Source organism: Pristiophorus japonicus, chromosome 19 (genome assembly GCF_044704955.1).
Source record: "Pristiophorus japonicus isolate sPriJap1 chromosome 19, sPriJap1.hap1, whole genome shotgun sequence".
Classification (NCBI taxonomy): Eukaryota; Metazoa; Chordata; class Chondrichthyes; family Pristiophoridae; genus Pristiophorus; species Pristiophorus japonicus.
This window is the reverse complement of record NC_091995.1, coordinates 87051692-87077754: the sequence shown is the minus strand read 5'-3', so window position 1 is coordinate 87077754 and position 26063 is coordinate 87051692. Positions and strand designations below refer to the sequence as shown.

The window sequence follows — 26063 nt, the reverse complement described above, 5'->3', positions numbered from 1 at the left end:
CACTCCCCTCCCTCCCACCCACCCACTCCCCTCCCTCCCACCCACCCACTCCCTCCCTCCCACCCACCCACTCCCTCCCCTCCCACCCACCCACTCCCCTCCCCTCCCACCCACCCACTCCCCTCCCCTCCCACCCACCCACTCCCCTCCCTCCCTCCCACCCACTCCCCTCCCTCCCACCCACTCCCCTCCCTCCCACCCACTCCCCTCCCTCCCACCCACTCCCCTCCCTCCCCTCCCACCCACTCCCCTCCCTCCCCTCCCACCCACTCCCCTCCCTCCCCTCCCACCCACTCCCCTCCCTCCCCTCCCACCCACTCCCCTCCCACCCACTCCCCTCCCTCCCTCCCACCCACTCCCCTCCCTCCCTCCCACCCACTCCCCTCCCTCCCTCCCACCCACTCCCCTCCCTCCCTCCCACCCACTCCCCTCCCTCCCTCCCACCCACTCCCCTCCCTCCCTCCCACCCACTCCCCTCCCTCCCTCCACCCACTCCCCTCCCTCCCTCCCACCCACTCCCCTCCCTCCCTCCCTCCCACCCACTCCCCTCCCTCCCTCCCACCCACTCCCTCCCTCCCTCCCTCCCTCCCTCCCTCCCTCCCTCCCACTCCCCTCCCTCCCTCCCTCCCTCCCTCCCACTCCCCTCCCTCCCTCCCACTCCCCTTTTCGTACATTAAAGGCACTATTATAATATGGGATGGGTGTAACCCAATATCAACTTGGAGCGAGCAAGGCCAATCCAACCTGGTCACAAGACCACAGTTAAACCAAGGTTAAAGCAAGCTGGGTGCGCAATATATGGGTTACTGTGTTCCGAGTTGTCAACTCAACATGCAAATAGGTTTGGAGGAAAACAGTTCAGACATGGTCAGCAGAAGTGTTAATTCCAGTCAAAGGAGAGCTACTCTAACTCATCCTTTCCCATGACAGAGTTTTTTTTCTGTCCCCAATAAATCTTTTTTTAACCTTGGTGCCCTGCACTTTGGCCCTGTTCGTTTAGCAAGGTTTTCAATTTAAGAAAAAAATGTTGAGTCCAACCCAGTGATTTGTCATGCGAGAGGGCCTACGCTTACATGGGCGCAGAGAATCATGTAAAATCAACCCGGTGAGGGTTTGGGGGTTGTCGGGGGCCAGCCTGGTCAAATTTTGGGATAAAATTCAATCCGCGCAAAAGAATTGTGTATAATCAGATGTTGCACTTGTTAGGAAAGTTGAACGGTGGAGATTTGCAGAAAATGCATGTTTCTGTACCTTTAATACCACAGGGCTGCTAAAACCCAGTGCCATAATCTGGGCTCAGTAAATGGAATCTATGTAGGTGGATTAGTGGAACTGTCCCACTTTTTAGTAGATGTCCTTGACACGGTTGCCTGCCTGCAGTTGCAAATATCCAGTTAGATCAAATAAAATGGCATTACAGGCAAGTCTGGGAGAAGCCAAATCTAATGTGGGTTGGATTGGTGAGAATCAACCCAAATTTGAATCATTGCCGGGTGGAAACCAAGTCCTGATGTGGGTTTGGCCTGAAGCATCACAGACTCGGATTCTGTTTACTATGCAGGTTGTAAGTACAGCTTATTTCAGAATGGAATCGAGGAAACAAGATTGCCCGTGCTTGTATGGTTCCGACTGTTTGTCTGAAATAATAGTTTCAGGATTTAAACACCAGTATGGGAGGTGAGGGGTGCAATATGTCCCCAAATTAGGCAGTATCTTTGCAGTTTAATACACCATCTGTACTTCTGTGGAATTGTCTGAGACTTATCAGCGCCTGAAATGTTGTCCCCTTGTTTGCAGAAAGATTCAAGCTTATCTCTAGGCATCTGTACTTGTAGCTTGTCTACAAGCTTGTAACTCTACCTCCTATTCCAATCCTGACATTTCAAAATGTTTTCCATATCAGGAAGGACGTAACTGACCCTTTTCTGTTGGTAGTTTGGCCTGTTGCTTACCTCCTATCTGCAAGGGGTTCTTGTCTGCGTTGATGAGGATGTCATGTTTACAGCTGCAAGAAAGCTTGTGCTTCCTGCTGAACTTCAGTCTGGAAAAATAATTTGTGGACATTTGTGGGTATTTTTAGGACTAAGATGGGAGAAAAGATCATAATGGGGGTGTAATGTATTTCCTTCATGGGTTCTTTGCTTAAGAATTCATAGCAACATATTGCTATTAAGAAATAGTTGGTTTAATCGCAAAAAGTTTAACAATCACACTACACATTACCAGTTCATCCACCTGCCTCATCGTGGATCCCCCGAATCCAACTGGCTGGGGTTTTATTGAGTCTTGTGAACGTCACGTGACTGGCTAAGCCACTCCCAGCTTAACAGCTCTACCAACTTGTGAGCATCCTCACAGGTACATACATTACAGTGGGAGGTATATGTTTATGGGTAAAATAAGACTGCCACATTTTGAAGTGGTAATGCTACAGTGAGCAATGCCTCAAAGTTACAGTATGTCTTTTTATTCCAATTTGTTTGCCTTTTATGCTCTTGCTCTAAGGTCCAGACACCTGTTGGGATGTCATCCACATGCAGTTATCCACTACCTCACACAAATGACCATAGCCGAGACAGACCACTCGACCATGGGAGACTATCATAGCTGACCCTAATTCCATCCTCACCTTTTGTCTACATACATACTCTTTTTCTGCAAAGAGTGTGGGTGGGGGGTCACTGGATAGTGATTAGGATTGGAAATCCTGAATGATTCCCTTCTCTCAATCACTTCCTCACCTAGGGACGCTCCAGGCTAATTATACCACCCCAAATGCTACTCCGGGTGAGATTAGCCAATTCAATATGGGCCTAGTCTACATATGGAACCCCAGTCACATAGAGACAGTAAGGGCTACAATTTGAAGTATTCACTTCATAGCTGGAACCACAGAAGAGCAGATTTGAGTTGATCACGGTTCTACGAACAATGACGGACAGCATCTGCTGGCCCATCGAGCCTGCCCCACACAATTGCGATATCTCTTTTATCACAGTATACACACTCTCCACCCCACCCAAAACCATGTGATCTCCTGGGAGAGGTGAAAAAGCCCAGGAACCGCAAATCTGAAGTGGTGTAGACACCCCACTGGAGATACTTTTCTGTCAATGAGATCGGCTATTTCCACTGGGGCAGTTTGGAATGAGCTTTATCCGTTTCTAATCTGTATTATGGCTACTTGGCTTAATGGGACAGAATAGAGTTAGTTTAACTTTGCAGTGAGCCTGCCCTGAACCTCTCAGTACTTGTTGGAAGTCTCTAGGCTGACACATCAGTGCAGCAGTCCGTTTGCATTATCACAGGTGCCTTGTTTTGTGTGAGACATTAAACCAAGGCTCTGTCTGCCCTCACTGCTGGACATAAATGATTCTCTGGCACTATTTAAAGAAGGGTAGGGGAGTTCTTCCAGTGTCCTGGCCAATATTTGCCCCTCAACCATTACTAAAGCAGATTATCTGGTCACCTATCTCTTTGATGGTACAAATTAGCTGATGCATTTCCTACACTTAAGTGACTACACTTAAATGGCTGTAAAAGTCTTCCTGAGGTTGTGAAAGGTGCTATATAACTGCAAGTTACTTTTCTTTCTTTACAGTACCTGTTTGAAAGGATTCAGTAGAGGATGTCCATGGGATTGAATAACTAGCATTTTAATTTTGAAGGTAGCAGTTCTGTAACATTGTGCCAAGTGGAAAGAAGCAAATTGTCGGGCTGCTCCTCGCCATTTGACTCTGATTTGGCAGAGAGAAGTCATTTTCATAACTCCCCCTGCCTCTTTTAGGTCTCCACATAATGTTTCCTGGTTGAGATATCAAACAAGGCAGCATTATTCCAGCCTTTTCCAGTAATACTCTGAAACTGCTTGTTAATAGCTGCACGTGATCCCAGGGTGACCCTTCACCCTTCCCCTTTGTTCCATGCTTCTAATCCCTTCACACTCTGGGAATTATCACGTGGGGGAGGAACTTGAGTCATTTTACTTCCCGGTACCAAGCCCCTCCAACAACAGCACAAGTTTCGTCAAAAAGTGAGAATAGCCCACTTATCTGTTCCTTCCCCTAATAAAACTTGTCGATCCACTTTTTCCCTGACATGAAGCTGGCCTACATTGAACAGTTTAATCATAACACTTCCAAATTAGATAGCCTGACCAATGATAGTACAATAGATTTAGAACCAGAAGAGCAGGGAAGTTGCAGCAAGACCAACCCAGAGCTTCTAACAAAAGGGTCCCCAACAATAGATTCAACACACACTCAGGGAACAGAAATCCAAAATGCAAAGCTTGTTGGTAACCAAATCATCATCATCATAGGCAGTTCCTCGAAGCGAGGATGACTTGCTTCCACGCCAAAAAGAGATGAGTTCACAGGTGTTTTAATGAAGGACCTAATATTCTAGGTCCCAAACTACATCTTGAAGGGTGGAAGATGCCAGCGTGAATTTTTTTAACATGTGGTGGCCATTGCACACCACACGGGCTTGACAGAGCCAGGTCTTGGTCCAGAGGCAAGAATTACCCAAGATGACTGGAGACCAGCTCTGCTGCACGGACCTAGTGCGCACACATATCGCCCGTGCTGTCCCTGGGCCCTCGCCTCTTCTGAGCCCCAAACTCGTGCCTCTCCTGCGCCCCGGTCACTTGCTGCTCCTTCACCCCTCCTGCTGTGCCTGTCCGCACTCCAATCAGTGACCTGGCGTCCCAGCCGTCACCCTCCTGCAGCAGCACGCGCTACACCCTGCAGTGGTATGCCGCCGCACGCTGATCCCTCCAATGGCCCTGGCCTGCTGATGCTAAATACACTATGCCTGAGTGTCAGCTTGGCCCAGTGGTAGCACTCTTCAGTTCATTGTTGGGAGGTACCGACCTTTGGAGGAGACGTTAAATTGAGGCCTCATCTATCTGTGGATGTAAAAGATCCCATAATATTACTCAAAGAGCACGGGAGTTCATTTGGTGTGATAGGCAAAATTTATCCCTTAATCATCACCACCAAAAGCAGACTAACTGGTCATTTAAATCTTTGCTGTTTGCAAATTGGCTACCATATTTGCCTATTTAACAACATTACACTTCAGAAATAAGTCAGTGACTGTGAAGTGCTTTGGGCGTCCAGAGGATGTGAAAGGCACTAGTTACATGAAAAATCTTTCTTGTAAATCGTGATAAAACAGAACATTGTGTAATATAAATTTTTGTGCGTGCGTACTGCATTAGCTTATATTTGTATGCATTGTTCTAAAACAGGATAGCTATGTACTAAAGTTAGAAAAGAAATAAATTGGATTTATATAGTACCTTTTCCATCCTTAAGATGTCCAAAGCCCTTTACAACAACAACTTGCATTTATATAGCGCCTTTAACGTAGTAAAACATCTCAAGGCGCTTCACAGGAGCGTTATCAAACAAAATTCGACACCGAGCCACATGAGATATTAGGGCAGAACGTCCTTTCCTCCCTTGTCCGGAGATTTGTACATCGTGTCTCTGCGGACATGGTCCATTTTCGATCTCCAGACGAAATGGAAGACGGCTCGGCTGATTGCCACGGCACAGGAGCGGCGTATTGGCCAGACCTGCGCCACGTACAACAACACCGAGAGCACCTCACTTCTGATGACCAGGTTCTTTCCTGCAATGGAGAGTGAGTGCAGCTTCCACCATCCCAATTTATGTTTAATGATACGCTCCTTCCAGTTTTTGGCACGCGCCCCGTCCGCTCCGAACAATATTCCCAACACCTTCAGGTAATCTGACTTCATGTTGAAGGGAATAAAGGATCGTTCGGCCAAGCTTCCAAAGAACATGGCCTCGCTTTTGCTGCGATTAACCTTTGCCCCCGAGGCCAGTTCAAACTGGTCGCAGATTGTGAGCAAACCTGCGGACAAAATACGTCGACGTCGTCCATGTACAGGGAAGTCTTGACCTGAGCGTCTCCGCTGCCTGGGATTGTCACCTCCCTAATGCCCGCGTCCTTCCTGATGGACTCGGCAAAGGGCTCGATACAACACACAAACAAGACCGGGAGTTTTTTTTTAATTTCAAAATATACTTTATTCATATAAAAATTTGCACAATACATTGGAAAGCAGTTCAGTACATTTGGATGCGGTCAGCAATCCCATACACTACATTTGGATACTGACGGCAGTTCCGTTCAATACATTTCCTTGCTTTACATTTCAAGGTACAGTTCAGTACAATCCAGGATACATTGTAATACATTCATCAAATTACATTACATGTGTCACTATTTGATACACGGAATGGGTGAAGGTACAGTTACATTTCTTTGCAACATACATTACTAAACAGAACTTGCATTATACATGGCACTACATAGGTGTTTTCAGATCATGGTGCTCTATGTTTACAAAACAGTTTCACAAGTACAGTCCGAGGGGAGTTTTATACTGATTCCATCCCCTGGGTTTACCGTGGCGGAAGGGCTTTAAACTGTGGCCCTTCCCCACCGTGCCTTCGCGGCGACTGCACCAATCTTTAGTGCGTCCCTCAGAACGTAATCCTGGATCTTGGATTGCGCCAGTCTGCAACACGCAGACGTGGACATCTCCTTGCTCTGGAAGACCAGCAAGTTTCGGCAAGACCAAAGAGCGTCTTTCACCGAGTTGATGGCCCTCCAGCAGCAGGTGATGTCTGTCTCGGTGTGTGTCCCTGGGAACAACCCGTAGAGCACAGAGTCCTGTGTTACGGAGCTGCTCGGGATGAACCTCGACAGCAACCACTGCATCTCTTTCCAGACCTGCGTTGCAAAGGCGCAATCCTGAAGGAGATGGGTGACAGTCTTGTCCGCCCCGCAGCCAGCTCGGGGGCACCGTGCCGTGCTGCTGAGACGTCGGCGGTGCATGAAAGCTCTGACGGGTAAGGCCCTCCTCACCGCCAACCAAGCTACGTCTTGGTGCTTGTGTGAAAGCTCTGGCGATGAGACGTTCTGCCAAACGAGTTCGACAGTCCGCTCAGGGAACCAACCGACAGGGTCCCCCCTCTCCTTTCGTAGGGCGTCCAGGACCTTACGTGCTGACCACTGTTTGATGGCCTTATGGTCAAAGGGGTTTCTTGTGAAAAACTTTTCCATGAAGGACAGGTGGAAAGGCATGGTCCAACTGGTGGGGGCATTTCGCGGCAGCATGGCCAGACCCATCCTTCGCAACACCGGGGACAGATAGAACCTCAGCACGTAGTGACACTTGGTGTTTGCGTACCGGGGGTCTGTGCACAGCTTGATGCAGCCGCACACAAAGGTGGCCATCAGGATGAGGGCCACATTCGGAACGTCCTTTCCTCCACTGTCCAGATATTTGTATATCGTGCCTCTGCGGACACGGTCCATTTTGGACCTCCAGACAAAGTGGAAGACGGCCTGGGTGACTGCCACGGCGCAGGAGCGTGAGATGGGCCAGACCTGCACCACGTGCAGCAACCGGAGAGCACCTCACTCCTGATGACCAGGTTCTTGCCTGTGATGGAAAGGGAGCGCTGCTCCCACAATGCCAGTTTTTGTTTGACCTTGGCGATACGCTCGTCCCAATTTTTGGCGCACGCCCCGTCCGCTCAGAACCATATTCCCAACACCTTCAGGAAATCTGGCTTGACGGTGAAGGGAATGGAGGCTCGGTTGGTCCAGTTGCCAAAGAGCATGGCCTCGCTTTTGCTGCGATTGACCTTTGCTCCCGAGGCCAGTTCAAACTGGTCGCAGATTGTGAGCAATCTGCGGACCGACCGCGGATCCGAGCAAAAAACGGCGACATCGTCCATGTACAGGGAGGTCTTGACCTGAGCGCCTCCGCTGCCTGGGATCGTCGCCCCTCTAATGTCCTGATGGACTCGGCAAAGGGCTCGATACAACACACAAACAAGACAGAGGAGAGGGGACAGCCTTGCCTGACTCCAGATCTGATTGGAACGCTTTCAGTTTACCACCCGTTGATTAGAACTGCACTACTGATGTCTGTGTAGAGCAGTTGGACCCAATTGTGGATACCCTCCCCAAACCCCATTTTGGAGAGCACGTCCATCAGGAACGTGTGTGATATCCTGTCAAAGGCTTTCTCCTGGTCTAAGCTTATTAAGCAGGTGTCCACCCTCCTGTCCCGTATGTAGGCGATCGTATCCCTGAGTAGCGCAAGGCTATCAGAGATCTTCCTGCCGGGGTCAGTGCAGGTCTGGTCCGGGTGAATCACCAGCTCAAGAGCAGACTTGACCCTGTTGGCGATGACCTTTGACAGGATCTTGCAGTCCACATTGAGCAGCGAAATGGGCCGCCAGTTTTTGATTTCCTCCCTCTCCCCCTTCTGCTTGTAGATGAGGGTGATGATGCCTTTCCTCATTGATTCTGACATGCTGCCGGCCAGAAGCATACCCCCGTACACTTCCAGCAGGTCTGGGCCCATCCAGTCCCACAGAGCTGAATACAACTCGACCAGTAAGCCGTCGCTTCCGGGAGTTTTATTCGTCTCGAAGGACCGGACGGCCTTTGTCAGCTCGTCCAGAGTTAGCGGGTGGTCCAGACTCTCCTGCTCGCTGTTGTCTAAGACCTCCGAAATAGACGACAGGAAAGACTGGGAGGCCGCGCGGTCTGTGGGTTTGACGTCATACAGCCTGGCATAGAAGGATTTGCTGATCCTCTGCATGTCAGGCTGCGAAGACGTCTTCTTCCTTTAGGCTGGTGATCACAGAGCTCCCCCTGTGTACCTTTTGGAAGAAGAAACGTGAACACGTCTCATCCTGCTCGACGGAGCGGACTCTGGAGCAGAAGATGATCTTGGAGGACTCTGAGGCAAAGAGCGAGGCTTGCTGGCCCTTCACCTCTTCGAGTTCCTCTGCGACATCGACCCCCATCGACTGCAGCAGAAGCAGGTTTTGCATATTAGTCTCCCTCTGTCTCCCTCTCGCCTCCTGAACACCTTTGAGGATGAAGAACCTCTTGATGGTCGTCTTGATTGTTTCCCACTAGTGCATCGGGGAATCGCAGAGGGGTTTTATGGTTCTCCAACCTTTGTAATCCCTCTTGAGTTCCTCAACGTTTTCCGGAGTCAACAGTTTCACGTTCAGCTTCCATATCCCTCTGCCAACTTTCTGGTTTTCCTGTGGGCAACAGTCGGCCAGTAGGAGGCACTGGTCAGAGAAGAACACCGGCGTGACGACGGTGGATCTGACCTTGAGCGTGTGGGACAGGAAGTCTATTCTGGAACGGACAGACCCGTCTGGTCTCGACCAGGTGTATCTGCGCGGTGCTCTGTCTGCAGGGTTGCTGAAGACGTCGCACAGCTTGGCGTCTTTTACCGCGTCCATCAGGAGTTTGGACGTAGCGTCCAGTTTGTTGTCTGCTCTGCTGGATCGTCCAGCCGCATCGATGATGCAGTTGAAGTCACCGGCCTGGATGTTGCCAGTAGCAGTGGGAACTGCTGGAAGAGGGCCAGCCTCATTCTTGAGAGCTAGGGCATAAACATTAATTAACCTGAGAGGGGAGTTTTTGTACATTACGTCTGCTACGAGGAGGCGGCCGCCCACCACCTCCTTAATTTCGGTGATGGTGAAGTGGCCTTCCCGCAGCAGAATGCCCAGGCCGGAAGCCCGGCAGTCGTTGCCTCCTGACCATATGGATGGTCCATGGGCCCACCATCGTGACCACTGCCGGTAGCTGCTGAAGTGCGACAGACCGCACTCCTGCAAGAACAGCAGGTCCGCTTTGACCTTGGCGAGGTACCCCAAGGTGGAAACATATCGCGTAGTAGATTTTACGCTATGTACGTTAATAGTAGCAATTTTTAAATCCATTTTAAAGCTATTTGAACATTACACTTCAAATAAATCATCCTTTAAGTTCGAGGTCTGCCCAGTGGCCAGTTCCGTCATGCATAGGCTTAAACTAAAAAAGTCTACTGCACCTGGGCTGGCGTGGTCGTTATCCTCTGCCGTGGGAGTGCTTCGACCAGGGGACTGCTGCAGTGCTGTTATAAGGTCCGATATGTCCCCTGCACTGTCCTCGCCTGGTATTGGTGGTTCCCTCTTTTCATCAGTCAGGAGTTATGTGTTACTTGGACTTGCTTTCAGCTGTCCCTCATAGGTTTTATCCACATTGTTATGGGCCTGCATCTATGAACATGCGCTTCTTATTGGTTGTTGTAGGAAGAAAAATTGTAAGGAGTCCTCCTTTCACATCCAGTGGCTTATTTCAGTGTGTCATTGGAACAAGCTTGAAGGAAAGTTGCTTGTCTGACGTCCTGCCAACAAATGACGCGTGACATGAGGATTCTGGAAAAGTAAATTTATTGAAAGGAGTGCGCCTCCCCCTAACGGGAAGAAAATTTGGATTGTTTGCCCTTCAATACCTCAGTTAAGTGCCCATTTATCACATGACCACTTAAGCAGTGAGTTTGTAAATCAGCTATTTGATTGTGAAGGGCATCACATGCAAGCCCAATCCTGTGCTTGACAGGCAACCACATAATGTTCGAGCATGGTTTACTGGGCAGAGAACAGGAGTAGGAACTTTAGCTGATTTGAACTTCCCTTAGCTCAGGAGTAGTGGCCCAATTATAGCACCCTGGCTTGATCAGTTCATGCAGCAGGAACCACAAACTGAACCTGGGGGTCTTCCTGGTATATATCTTGTGCTTCTGAATTTGGATTGGATTTGACTTTGAATATACTGATCTGTGGCATTAACCATCACTGGCTGAATCTTGCTTTGTGATGTGTATCCTACAATTCCCTCAACACATTACTAACAAACCGGAAACAAACCTTTGACTTTCCCAGAAAGAATCATGCGCTCAAGTATCATGCATCATATACACACTAGTCAGATGGGTGACCTGAGTCACCTCTAGTTTCATTAAGCACTAGTAGACTAAAAAGACCGAAACAATTCTACAACATCTCTGACTCTTCCCTTCCCTTCCTCAACTTCTCTGTCTCCATTTCTGGGATAGGCGATTGACAATTAATAAGCTCACTGACTCCCACAGCTACCTGGGCTACACTTCCTCCCACCCCACTTGCTGTAAGGACTCCATTCCATCATAGGCAGTTCCTCGGGGTCGAGGATGACTTGCTTCCACACCATCAAAATGAGTACTCAGGTGACTGCTGAACTCATTTTAAACGGTAGAAGATGCCTGTGCGTGAATTCATTTAACGTGGGGTGGCCATTGCACACCAGCCACCACACGGACTTGACGGAGCAAGGTCTTGGTCCAGTGGCAAGGGGATCCAAGACGATTGGAGACTAGGCTCCGCCACATGTGCCAATACATACAAGCAAACTCAAACATACTCCGACTGTCCTCTTCCCACAGGACCTCTATGTGGAATTCGTAGTACGCAATGTGAGCCTCGAGACCTCACAGCCTCGCTATTGGCCCGTGCTGCACCTTCCCTTGGTCCATTCCACCATTCCAGTTTATCCGTCTACGTCGCATCTGTTCTGACAACGCCACCTTCCATACTAGTGTTTCCGATATGTTTTCCTTTTCCCTCAACTGAAGGTTCCCCTCTACCGTGGTTGACATGGCCCTCAACTGTGTCCATTATATTTCCCGCACTTCTGCTCTCCCCCTTCCCCTCCCTCCCAGAACCACGATAAGGCACCCTTGTCTTCCCCTTTCACCCCACCAGCCTCCACGTTCAAAGGATCATCCTCTGCCATTTCCGCCACCTCCAGTGTGATCGACCACCAAACACATCTTCCCCATCTCTCCCCTTTCAGCATTCGAAGGGACCGCTCCCTCCTCTACACCCTGGTCCTCAATCACCCCTAACATCCCCTTCCCCTCCCCACGACACCTTCCCGTGCAAGCACAGGAGATGCAACAGCTGCCCTTTTACCTCCTCCCTTCCCACTGTCCAGAGTTCCAAACACTCCTTCAAGGTGAAAGTGATTTATTTGTACATTCAATTTAGTATACTGTATTCGCTGCTCACGACGCAGATTGGGTGACCGCTTTGTGGAACACCTCCGTTCAGTCCTGAGCTTCTGGTTGCTTGTCCATTAATCCTCTGCTCCACTCCCACTCTGATATCTCCATCCTCCAACGAAGCTCAACATGAGCTCGAGGAACAGCACCTCATCTTTTGTTTAGGCACTTTATAGCTTCTGGACTCAACATCGAGTTCAACAATTTCAGACCATTACTATTGATGGGGTTCTGCCATTTCCAGTTACACCCTATCTAGACTCATCTTTTGTTTCTTAACTTGTCCCATTACCATCTCCTTTTGCCTTGCACCATCATCCCTTTTGTCTCTTAATCTCTCCAGCCTTCCACCTTATCACAGACCTTCCTTTTTGTTCTTTCCTCTCCCCCTTCCCCTGCCCCGACACTTGCTTAAAAACCTGTTACACCTCTCAACTTTTTCCAGTTCTGACGAAGGGTCATCGACCTGAAATGTTAACTCTGTTTCTCTCTCACAGATGCTGCCTGACCTGCTGAGTATTTCCAGCATTTTCTGTTTTTATTTCAGATTTCCAGCATCCGCAGTGTTTTGCTTTTCTTCACAAAAATTTTGTTGATTTTTATGCTCATTGTGAGGGGTGTTGCGACTAGGGAATAGAACACCCTCCATCTCAGACACCCAATGTTCAATGCATGCTCACTCAGTTCAGATATAGCACAGGTTATATGCAGGGTAAAGCTCTACCAATGTATCAGTCTCCAGTTCCATAGAGCATCATTCTACTGTGCTGTAACATTTCTGGGGAGGAGTGAACCTGAGAAACTTGTCATGTCAAAAATTGCTGGCACCAGACTCTGCTCCAGGGCACTAGCCCATATCCCAGGATCAAGCACCGCTTTGAAACCGTTTGAAGGGGTTTGTAAGACGGCTGGAGAATCTGTGGGGGCTGCCATATTGAATATTGCCCTCGTCGTTCTTTCATGCTTATAGAGTGAGATAGAGTAAGGTGAGAGGAGGCTCGTGTGGAGCATAAACACCGGCACAGACCAGCTGGGGCAAATGACCTGTTTCTGTTTCGCGTCGATAACCTGAAACGTTAACTCTTTTTCTCTCCAGAAATGCTGCCTGGCCCGCTGAGATTTCCAGCGTTCTCTCTTTTTATTTCAGATTCCAGTACTTTGCTTTTGTGTTTGACCTGTTTCTGTGTTGTACATTCTATGTAAATCTATTTAAACATAAGCACCAGCCAATGTTCTGGCGTTTCTGAATGAGATTGCTCGTTTGTGTGAAATGGGAGGCAGCTTTGTGCCGTGGGTCGACGCCCATTAGACTGGCTAGACTCATTTCCATAGAAAAGAAAGACTTGTATTTATATAGTCTTAACACATCTCTTGTAAACATTTCAAGCACTTTACAAACAGTGACGTACTTTTGAAGTGGACTGGTTTATGTCATCATCATCGGCAGTCCCTCAAAATTGAGGAAGACTTGCTTCCACTCTAAAAGTGAGTTCTCAGGTGACTGAATAGTCCAATATGGGAATTCCAGTCTCTGTCACAGGTGGGACAGACAGTGGTTGAAGGAAGGGGTGGGTGGGGAGTCTGGTTTGACGCACGCTCCTTCTGCTGCCTGCGCTTGGCATCTCCATGCTCTCGGCGACAACACTCGAGGTGCTCAGCGTCCTCCCGGATGCACTTCCTCCACTTAGGGCGGACTTTGGCCAGGGACTCCCAGGTGTTGGTGGGGATGTTGCATTTTATCAAGGAGGCTTCGAGGGTTTATGTAGGCAAAATGCGGCAGTCATTTTGCACATAGCAAAATCCCACAAACAGCAATTAAATAAATGGCCAGTTTTTGACTTGATATTGGGTCTGGGAGGAATGTTTACCAGGACCTGTATAGGCCGCCATTAGAGTGGGTTGGATTTGGATCCAGGTCCCAGATTTGAAAGGACGGAGTGCTTCAAAAAACAAAATCTGGTGGCTGAAGGATGCTGTGATGCTGCTACATTTAATGTACGGTGCCATGGGTATGTGCTTGTGTGCTCCTGATCTCAGTTGTGAGATGGTACTGAGCTGCGTTGTTTTCCTGCTCCCTCTTGCCCCCAGAGGCATATTCAAAGGATGAACTGGCCTGGTTGGCTGATTTGCATATCCTATCAGTCATCTCAAAAAGGCAGATTACCTACTTGTCCTCCAACTAGTGAATGATATGCGGTCTGGAAACTGGAGTGAGGAAAAATTCATCAAAGATGAGCTTTCCCAATAGCCTAATGGATAAAGGTGTTGCCCGCTGTGGTACTAAGTCACCCACGCCAGAAGGTCCCAGGTTGGATCGATGATCTGTACTGGGTTAGCTGATCTCTGCAGAGCCAGCAGTTGTCAAGCTACATGTGTCCTCAGTAACCTGGCCTTTTGGCGAAGATCAAGTGTAGTATCTGTTCTTATCAGTTTAATATCCCCTATGGGGGACATGATAGTGAATTGATTTTTGGACAGGGAGCTGGATCAGGGGCTTGCCCCGTCCACTCCATGCACCGACCTGGTATTGCAATATTTCCAGGAACGGTGCAACTTCGCCTCTCGGCCTTTTGGCCTAAGATCAAATATATTGGCGCAAAGTGATCTTTGGCGTTAGAGTTGATCTGGAAAGAAATTGGATAAAAACATTTTTAAAAACCTGGCCTGGGAAGGGAGAAACCAGCCAAGGTTCACTGCTGATTGTTGTCAAGTGACCTCCGCTGGAATGTACTTACATGTGTAGTAGTTGGATGGATACAGAGTTGGGTTTGGCTGTGATTCCACCTAATCCCCGCCCCATCATCGTATAGTATAGTATTAGGCAGTCCCTCGAGTTGAGGATGACTTGCTTCCACACTAAAAGAAAGATGAGCTCACTGGTGTTTCAATGAGCTACATCTTGAAGGGTGGAAGATGCCTGTGCGTGAATTCTTTTAACATGTGGTGGCTGTTGCACACCAGCCACCACACGGGCTTGACAAAGCTAGGTCTTGGTCCAGTGACGAGGGTTAACCAAGACGACTGGAGACTAAGCTCTACTGCGCCATCCCTGGGCCCCGACCAGAAGAGGCGTGGGCCCAGGGGCAGCACGGGCCAGCCCACACTGCGATATGTGTGCGCACTAGGCCCGTGCAGCAGAGCTGGTCTCCAGTTGTCTTGGGTAACCCTTGCCACTGGACCAAGACCTAGCTCTGTCAAGCCTGTGTGGTGGCTGGTGTGCAACAGCCACCCCACGTTAAAAAAATCCACACACAGACATCTTCCACCCTTCAATTTTAGTTCGGGATCTGGAATATTAGGTCCTTAATTGAAACACCTGTGAACTTTTTGGCGTAGAAGCAAGTCATCCTTGATTCGAGGAACCGCCTATGGTGATGATGATGGGCCCTGACCTCGCGGTTATTGTATGCTGAGCCACGACCCCTTTAGTCCTCTACTCCAACACCACCGCTCCTGGGCCACAATCCCATCGCTCCTCTACTGCTCTCCGCCGCCGATCGCCGCTCCCCGCCGGTCTCAATCGCCGCTTCTCGTCCGCCGGGCCCCGACCCTGCCGCTGGTCTCTTGCCTCTCCGGTGGGCTGCCTGGACTCTGATGACGTCAATCCAGTCGCCCTCCTCAAAGCCGCCGCACTCCTAGACCAGCTTGCGCGGGCCAAATAGCCTACTGTTGGCCACCATCTAGATTAGCATGTGAAAAATGGCTACGGGGACTGGTACCAGTGGGTTGACAGCCCCCAAGAAACTTCAGCTAGAATCAACATTTTTGGGAGGTGGAAGATTGTCAAATATGATTATATATTCTGTATTAAAAGTTGAATTGTTTGAAAGAAGGTTTGACTGTTGGATTTTAAAAATCATTTTTGTTTAACATAGAAAATAGGTACAGGAGTAGCCCATACGGCCCTTCGAGCCTGCACCACCATTCAATATGATCATGGCGGATCATTCAACCTCAGTACCCCACCCCAACCTTCTCTCTATACTCCCTGATCCCTTTAGCCGTAAGGGCCACATCTAACTCCCTTTTGAATATGTCCAACGAACTGGACTCAACAACTTTCTGTGGCAGAGAATTCCACAAGTTCACCACTCTCTGAATGAAAAAGTTTCTCCTCATCTCGGTCCTAAATGGCTTACCCCTTATTCTTAGACTGTGTCCCCTGGTTCTGGACTTCCCCAACATCAGGAACATTCTTTCTGCATCTAACCTGTCCAATCCCGGCAAAATTTTATGTTTCTATGAGATCTCCTCTCATCCTTTTAAATTCCAGTGAGTATAAGCCGAGTCGATCCAGTCTTTCTTCATATGTCAGTCCTGCCATCCCGGGAATCGGTCTGGTGAACCTTTGCTGCACTCCCTCAATAGCAAGAACGTCCTTCCTCAGATTAGGAGACCAAAACTGTACACAATACTCAAGGTGTGGTCTCACCAAGGCCCTGTACAACTGCAGTAAGACTTCCCTGCTCCTATACTCAAATCCCCTAGCTATGAAGGCCAACATACCATTTGCTTTCTTTACTGCCTGCTGTACCTGCATGCCTACCTTCAACGACTGATGTACCATGACACCCAGGTCTCGTTGCGCCTCCCCTTTTACTAATCTGTCACCATTCTGCCTTCCTGTTTTTGCCCCCAAAGTGGATAACCTCACAGTTATCCACATTATACTGCATTTGCCCATTCACCTAACCTGTCCAAGTCACCCTGCAGCCTCCTAGCATCCTCCTCACAGCTCGCACTGCCACCCAGCTTAGTGCCATCTGCAAACTTGGAGATAGTGATGAGTGTGGGTAACATTTAACAAAGGCGTAGCCACCAACAATCTGTTCTAATTTTAACACATTAGGTTCTGTAATCTGTGTCTCCTGCCTTCTGCAGAAAATCTGTAACCAGATTATCTGCAAATATCTGAGCTAAAGTTAGAAAAATGCACCAAAAAAGTCTTATTTTGTCATAGTCTTTGAATAAATGTTTGCTTCTTTCCAAAAGCTGTGTTTTTTTTTGTTAATGTGGCATTCACAGGGTTAATGCCTGAGATTTATTTTTAAATTATAGGGCCTGCTTAGGCTTGTTGTGTTCCAGTTTGTTTCAATGAGATCATTTGCTTTTTTTAGTTTACAGCAGGGTTTTTTCTGCCGCTTTCATGGTGTCCCCGCCCTTTCACCCCTCCCTGTGGACATCTTCCAAAAGAAAATTCCCATCTTGCTCTTTACCTAGCGATTTGTCCATAAACGGTCCCATTAGTAGCATAGCAACTGTTGGGTTCAGCTCCGCTAAAGAAGGTTGTAAGAATGCAGCTGAAGTAATTGTACCGCTCCATTGCCATCGACCGAGTAGGAAATAAATATGACTTTATTGGTCCCATAGCAGTGGTCACCTGGTTTTTACAAACTTCTGCTGGTCCTCTGATTGAAAGTAAAGGTGTGGCGCTGGATCTCTCACTTATTTATAGTGATCGGAATTGTGAGACTCTGGCTTTCAACTACTCAGCTCAGTTTGTCCAATGCTTTCCTTGCCGACCTCGTCCCTCCACGCTCAACAAACTGCAACTTAATCCAGAAAGCCATAGCCACTTATCAGTCACATAGAGGCCTTATCCCTGTTGCTCTGGTCTTGTGCCAAGCTCTACAGACTCCCCGTGTCCCTCACTGGCAGTGTTGGGTAAAGTAGCAGTGCCAACCATCATCATAGACTGTCCCTCGAACGAGGATGACTTGCTTCCACATGAGTTTACAGATGAAGGACCCGATATTCCAGTTCCAAACTCCAGCCATCCAACCTGCTGAGACACCAGCGAGTTCACACTGGAGAGAGGCCGTTCACCTGCTCCGTGTGTGGGAAGGGATTCACTCAGTGCCAATAATGACAGGCCTCTGGATGCTGCTCCACCGTCGCAAATGTTAAAGGGCCCTTAACTCAGCACAGAGCAGAATCAAATATGGTGTCTTCTGTCCGATGATTCGATGCTACATAGGGAGTGCCTTTACTCACTAGGCCATCGGAGGAGCTGTTGATTCCTCTTTGCTTTCTTTTAATATAATCTATGATTCATGCAGCAATCTCCTTGCGGTGAAAGGGTTTGCTTTTAGTGTATCCTGTCATTAAAATTGTTCTATCGAAGAAGTGGCACAGAAAAATAAAATCAGGTCCAGGATTGTTTTTGTGCCCATTTTACAATGTTAGCCGCTTTTGTCGACAGGAGGATAGAGGTACAGAAGCACTCTCCCACACAGAGGGAAAGAAAGAACATCATCATAAGCAGAGCCACTGCCTACTGAATACAGTGTATCATGCGTTCAGTTCTCCTTGTACCTGGATGGATTATTTCCAGCTCCTGAGGCTGAACAACATTTACAGTAACCTAACAATAACTAAACAATGTGTCGAGGTGACCCAGCGCCGTGGATTACTAAAAAGGTTAATGTTCTGAATCTATCAAGGAAAATGTAATCTCGGTCCTATAAGTTCTTGCTGTTAACCGCCTCTTTTCCGCTCCATCTCCAGTAACAAAAATAATTCATCAAGAACCTCAAAAAGACCACGCTGGGAAAACACAGCCGGTCTGTCAGTGACTGAAAAGGGAAAAGGCAACTTAATGTTTCAGGTGCAGACTTGTCAGAATGTTGTGTATTCTGGTACAGGATCTCATCATCGGCAGTCCCTCGAAATCGAGGAAGACTTGCTTCCATTCTAAAAGTGAGTTCTCAGGTGGCTGTACAGTCCAATACAAGAACCACAGTCTCTGTCACAGGTGGGACAGACAGTGGTTGAAGGAAAGGGTGAGTGGGACTGGTTTGCCGCATGCTCGTTCCGCTGCCTGTGCTTGATTTCTGCATGCTCTTGGCGACGAGACTTGAGGTGTTCAGCGCCCTCCCGGATGCTCTTCCTCCACTTAGGGCGGTCTTTGGCCAGGGACTCCCAGGTGTCAGTGGGGATGTTGCACTTTATCAGGGAGGCTTTTAGGGTGTCCCTGTAACGTCTCCTCTGCCCACCTGGGGCTCGCTTGCCGTGTAGGAGTTCCAAGTAGAGCGCTTGCTTTGGGAGTCTCGTGTCGAGCATGCGAACTATGTGGCCCGCGCAATGGAGCTGTTCGATTGTGGTCAGTGCTTCGATGCTGGGGATTTGCAGGATCTTGCGGAGACATCGTTGGTGACATCTACACCCAAAACGTTAACCTTCCGCCTGCTGTGAATTTCTAGCAATTCTTTTATTTCAGATTTACAGCATCTGCAAATATTTCTTTTTACAAAGGCCACTGGACCATTTTTCTTGCACCTTTGTTATTATGCTGCTCTTGATGTTGGCCTTCAAAAGAATGAATAGCAGTTTTCAGATCAAGCGTCCTTTTTATGACGCTGTTACTATATCTTCTAACCTGCTTGAACCACATCAAACATTCGAGTTCGATGAGCACTGAGTGGCTCAGGTCCATTCAGCACTGTGATTTATTGTTCGAATGCCTTGGGTCAGATCTGCCTCCATTAGTAATGTAATTACTGCATGATATCGCCGCCACCTTTTGTATATAACTGTAAAATACACTCTATTGACAGGTTATACTGCAAGTTACATCTGCTGTGTAACCCATTTTCTGCAAATACTAACCTGTACCCATTGGAAAAATTGTTGGGGAATATTTGAAATATGTGGACTAAATAGGAATGAACACCAAAGTTGGGGCTGAGAAAAGAGTGTTGGAAGCATTTAAATTTTCAGGTATATCTCCCTTTTCCTCTTTGGGTCTCTAGAAAGAAAGAAAAACTTGCATTTATATAGTGCCTTTCACAGACGTCTCAAAGCACTTTACAGCCAATGAAGTACTTTTTTGGAGCAAATTCCCACAAACAACGTTGTGATATTGACTAGATAATCTGTTTTAGTGATGTTGATAGAGGGATAAATATTGGCCATGACACCGGGGATAACTCCCCTGCTCTTATTGAATGGTGGTGCAGGCTCGAAGGGCCGAATGGCCTTCTCCTGCACCTATTTTCTGTGTTTCTATATTTCTTCAAAATACTGTCTTGGGATCATTTACGTTCAGCTGAGAGAGCAGACAGGGCCTCAGTTTAACGTCTCATCTGAAAGATGGCACCTCCGACAGTGCAGCATTCCCTCAGCACTGCACTGGAGTGTCAGCCTAGATTTATGTGCTCAGGTTCTTGGAGTGGAACTTGAACCCACAACCTTCTGACTCAAGCAAGTGTGCTACCCACTGAGCCACGGCTGACACCGGTGTCTAGTGCGACATGCCCGTCTTCGGCTGAGCTGGCAGGCAGCCTCTGCCAGTCTAAGACTAACCAATACGACATTATGAACCTGGCTCCAAATCATTCACCTGCTTTCCCTGTGCAAAAGCCACCGAGCACACTCCCAGCGTAATTGCGTTGCTGATGGAGCCAGCCTAGTGACACCGCTGAGACAGAGAATTCACCTGGGAAGATTGGGGGGGAAGGGTGTCTGCTAATGTCTTACACCAATCTGTGGTGCACTGCATTGGAGTTCCACTCCAATGCCCATAGGAAAACACTTTATGCAAGTTACAGTAGGTTTATAAACATAGATGAGTTAACTCTGAGTACCTGGATACCAGCATTCATTATTTTCTACCCCTTCCACCCCAACATTTCAAATTTAAAGGAGTTTTGCAACCAATGCTATCCATTAATCCTGATAATACTGACTTTGTACGCAAACTGAATGGTGTGTCTTCCTTTACTCCTGATAATGCTGACCCATTAATCGATATGTTGATTCTTTACTTACAGTAATACTGTGCTTGGTTACTGCCATGTCAGACATGTCATCATCATAGGCAGTCCCTCGAATCGAGGATGACTTGCTTCCATGTCAAAAAGTTCACAGGTGTTTCAATGATGGACCTAATATTCCAGGACCGAACTAAATCTTGAAGGGTGGAAGATGCCTGTGCTTGGATTATTTTAACGTGCGGTGACCGTTGCACACCAGCCACCACACAAGCTTGACAGAGCTAGGTCTTGGTCCAGTAGCAAGGATTAACCAAGACGACTGAAGACCTGCTCTGCTGCACAGACCTAGCGCGCACACATATCGCAGTGTGGGCTGGCCCGTGCTGCCCCTGGGCCCTCGGCTCTTCTGGGCCCCGAACTCGCGCCTCTCCTGGGCCCCAATCACAACCCTCTACAGACTTTCGCCGCTCCTTTGCCCCGATCTCACCGTTCCTGATGTACCTGCCCACGCTCCAATCAACGACCTGGACCTTTTCACTGCCGTTGCTCTCCTGCTCCAGCACGTGCTGCTCCCTGGAGTGGTACGCTGCCACGCTGCTCCTTCCGCTCCCCGGCCTGCTCCGGTGGTGCTCGCAGGCCGAGGGCCACTCAGACCTGTAGCGATGCTTCAAGTAGCTCCTTAATTAGCAGGGCAGCAGTTATGGTGCCACAATCGATCTCGACACCTCTGGGCTGGGAAGAGGGCAAACATCCACATCTCCTGCTCGGTGTCAGCCGTGGCTCAGACTCGCCTCGAAGTCAGAAGGTTGTGGGTTCAAATCCCACTCCAGGTACTTGAGCACAAAATCTAGGCTGACACTCCAGTGCAGTGCTGCACTGTCGGAGGTACCGTCTTTTGGATGAAACGTTAAACCGAGGCCCCGTCTGCCTCTCGGGTGGATGTAAAAGATCCCATGGCAATATTTCGAAGAAAAGCAGGGAAGTTATCCCCGGGTGTCCTGGCCAATATTTATCCCTCAATCAACATAACAGAAATAGATTATCTGGTCATTAGCACTTGCTGTTTGTGGGAGCTTGCTGTGCGCAAGTTGGTGTGTTTCTCACATTACAGCAGTGACAAGGTGCCATGAGATTGATGTTTAGCGATGTCCCCTAAATGGGCAGACTCCCGCAACAACTTAAATGCACACTTGTCTGGAATGAGACTGTTATAATTGAAGAGGACGGAGCAGCTCTATGCTGGGGCCTGACTTTGAAACAGCAGAGGTGATTTACGATGAGAATGAATTAACGTTATTTAAAAAAAAAAATAGCAAATAAATTGTTGGCTTGTATCTGGTTTTGAATCGCACTCCATGGCAGATCCTGCCAAAGACGCTGTGCCTTTTTGTGTTTTGATTCAGTTCTTTTTTAAAATTTCTATCTTACAATCAATGTCCTTCAAATGATTCAGAAAAATGTCCCAAGCACTTCAGGGGCTCCCAGATATTGTTTTTGCCTGGTGACATGTTTGTATGAAGCCCTGACGTGCCCAGAGTTTGTGCAATCGTTGTTTGGTTTGAAGTTTGCAGTCTGTAATCTGTAATCGAGGATGAAGTCTCGTGCAAAATTGTTTGTTTTGTCTGGAATATCAAAGATGTAGCCATGTAATGAAGATTGGGACATTCTGTGTTTTTGAAACAAAATCTGAGCTGTTAAAAGCAGCAGCAAAGACTTGTTAGATAACCGTAGAATCTAAGAAATAATAAGTTAACATAAGAACATAAGAAATAGGAGCAGGAGTAGGCCATTTGGCTCCTCGAGCCTGCTCCGCCATTTAATACGACCATGGCTGAAATAAAACAGAAAATGCTGGAAATCTCAGCGGGTCAGGCAGCATCTGTGGAGAGAGAAACAGAGTTAATGTTTCAGGTCGATGACCCTTCATCAGAACTTGCGAATGAACAGATTCTGAAGGAGCACTGAAAGAGGGAGGGGAGGAAAGAACAAAAGGGAAGGTCTGTGATAGGGTGGAAGACAGGAGAGATTCGAGAGACACAAGGGATGATGGGCCGACTTGAGATGATATTGCCAGGAGTTAGAAAAGTGTAATCCATCTTAGAACATAAAAAAATAGGGGCAGGAGTAAGCCATATGGCCCCTCGAGCCTGCTCCGCCATTCAATAAGATCATGGTTGATCTGATCATGGACTCAACTCCACTTCCCTGCCCGCACCCCATAACCCTCGACTCCTTAGGAAATAAAAGGCATTGTTGCTAACTGCTCTTTGCACATGCTATACATACAGGGAAGCTGCAACATGTTGGCATTTATCTTCCTTGGAACAATTTGTTCATATCACCCATATCCCTTCACCCCCTTTTCCTTCATCCGCCTATCCAATCTAATCTTCAACGTTGAAATTGTTTCTGCTTCACCCACAAATCCCACGATTGCTCTCAACACCCTTGTTTAAAACAATTTCCTCTTGCCCTCTGTGCTAAATTTCTTGCATTTAATCTTGTATTTGTGGCTCTTCAACTACTGGAAACAGTCTGCTTCTATCTATACTTGTTTCTTTTTGAACACTTCTTTCAAATCACCCCATAATCTGCAGCATTCTAACACAAGCCACAATTTTTTTCAAGTCTTTCTTCATATTTGTAATTCCTCATACAGGCAGGATTCTTGTGAATCTCGGTTGTACCCTCTGTAAAGCCTCAATATCCTTACTGTAAGTGTGGAATCCAATACTCCACACACTACTTTGACTGAAGTCTTTATTCAGGTTTTGTATAGGCTGATCATTACATTTGGCTTTTATGTTCTATTCCTCTTGTGATAAGGCCACACATTCCATTTGCTTTTTTTACAACCTTTGCTGCTTTTACTGTCCTGTAAACCTGTATCCCTACATCCCTCTGCTCTTCAACAGCATCAAGCCTACTTCTGTTCAGAGTATAATTACTGCTGTTTTCTTTTAAGCAAAATGCATCACCTCACATTTACTAGCGTTTAATTCCAGCTGCCACATTGTTTAGCCCACTCCCCACCTTATCGCTATCACTTTGCTGTTTCCTTTGATCCTGTAAAGAATGAACTATACCTCCTACTTTGGTATCCTCTGCAATTTTTGACACAACTCCCTCCCTCTGTGTCAGCTGTGTCTCTGAGTCAGATGGTTGTGGTTTCAAGCCCCACTCCAGGGACTTGAGCCCCCCAAAAATCTAAGCTGACACGCAGTGCTGAGGGAGTGCTGCACTGTCGGAGGTGCCGTCTTTCGGATGAGACAAAAGATCCCCGACACTATTTTGAAGGGGTGCTTTCCCCGGTGTCCTAGCCAATATTTATCCCTCAATCAACATATCAAAAAAACATATTTGGTCATTATCACATTGCTGTTTGCTCAAATTGGCTGACACGTTTCCCACATTGCAACAGTGACTACACTCCAAAAGTACGTCATTGGTTGTAAAGCGCTTTGGGACGTCCGTTGGTCGTATAAATGCAAGTCTCTTTTCTCCATCATCATAGGCAGTCCCTCGGAATCGAGGAAGACTTGCTTCCACTTCTATAGTGAGTTCTCTGGTGGCTGAACAGTCCAATACGAAAGCCACAGACCCTGTTACAGGTGGGACAGACATTCATCGAGGGAAGGGGTGGGTGGGGCTGGTTTGCCGCGCGCTTCTTCCGCTGTCTGCGCTTGACCTCTTCATGCTCTCGGCGTTGAGACTCAACGCCCTCCCGGATGCACTTTCTCCACCTCGGGCGGTCTTCGGCCAGGGTCTCCCAAGTGTCAGTGGTGAATGTCGCACTTTACCAGTGAGGCTTTGAGGGTGTCCTTGTAACGCTTCCGATGCCCACCTTTGGCTCGTTTACTATGAAGGAGCTCCGCATAACGCATTCACTTAGGGAGTCTCGTGTCTGGCATGCGAACTATGTGGCCTGCCCAGCGAAACTGATCAAGTGTAGTCAGTGCTTCAATGCTGGGGAAGTTAGCTTGGACGAGGACACTGATGTTGGTGCACCTGTCCTCCCAGGGGATTTGCAGGATCTTGCGGCGACATAGTTGGTGATATCTCCAGCGACTTGAAGTGTCTTCTATACATCGTCCATGCCTCAGATCCATACCGGAAGTCGGGTATTACTACAGCCCTGTAGACCATGAGCTTGGTAATAGATTTGAGGGCCTGGTCTTCAAACACTCTTTTCCTCAGATGGCTGAAGGCTGCACTGGTGCGCTGGAGGCGATGTTGAATCTCCGCATCAATGTCTGCCTTTGTTGATAGGAGGCTCCCGAGATATAGGAAATGGTCCACGTTGTCTAGGGCCGCGCCGTGAATCTTGATGATTGAAAGGCAGTGCTGTGCGGCGGGGACAGGCTGGTGGCGGACCTTTGTCTTATGGATGTTAAGCGTAGTTCAGCCTCTGCGTACTGCAGCTCAACGACAGAGGTTGGGGTGATCTTGGACCTGGCCTGGAGGCGGCGTAGGTTGAACAGCTTCCCACTGGTTCTGTAGTTTAGTTCCACTCCAGCGGAGAGCTTGTTGATTGTGAGGTGGAGCATGGTGGCGAGGAAGATTGAGAAGAGGGTTGGAGCGATGACGCAGCCCTGTTTGACCCCGGTCTGGACGTGAATTGGGTCTGTAATGGATCCGTTGGTAAGGATCACGGCCTGCATGTCGTCATGAAGCAGGCGAAACATGTTGACAAACTTTTGGGGGCATCTGAAACGAAGGAGGACGCTCCATAGATCATCACGGTTGACAGTGTCAAAGGACTTCATCCAAATCATTGATAAACACAGTGAACAGAAACCCCTTTCTCCCTATTCTTTCCTTAGTCATCATGGTGACCGCAAGCAAGGATATAGCAACTGACTAAATGATTACCTGAGTATTTTATCTATCTAAACTGCTGTTACTCACTATTGTAGAGAGCCACAATTAGCAATGACTTCCTTGACATTACTCTCAGCAAAGCTCCAATATTGTCAATCCAATTTGGATTCAATTATGCCATAGTGCAGAGATACTTTCCATTTGTTCGTGAATTTTTGGGAAGCCCTTCCTCTTACGAGCATTCCCTTGCCTTCTCTCACTGGAGAAAGAGACTGGACATATTGAATCCCCAGCATATCTACAAGGGCTGTGCACAAGTTGTCTCAAAGACGAGTTGTGCAGCATATTTACATATGAAAAATTACAGACAAGGAAAGACTTACTGGTGTATCCAGCCCGTCCCATACAGTTGTGGTGCCCAGTGCATCACAATGCATACACTCCCCACCCCATCCAGAGCCTTGTAATCACCTGGGAGTGCTAAAAGAAAAACACATTATAAACCCAGGCCAATTAAGGAGAAAAAAGTTGGAAAATTCCTCCCCAACCCCTTTAAGCGATCAAAACTAGTCCACCCTGGC

General features: G+C 48.0%; 1 protein-coding gene and 1 pseudogene across 2 annotated transcripts in view; both read left to right on the top strand.

Moving 5' to 3' along the window:
- The window catches only part of LOC139230016 (MOB kinase activator 2-like), a 71107-nt gene that overhangs the window by 2292 nt on the left and 42752 nt on the right, over positions 1-26063 (top strand). The gene's annotated exons all lie outside the window — the stretch shown is intronic.
- Positions 14326-14505, top strand: LOC139230779 (U2 spliceosomal RNA; annotated as a pseudogene).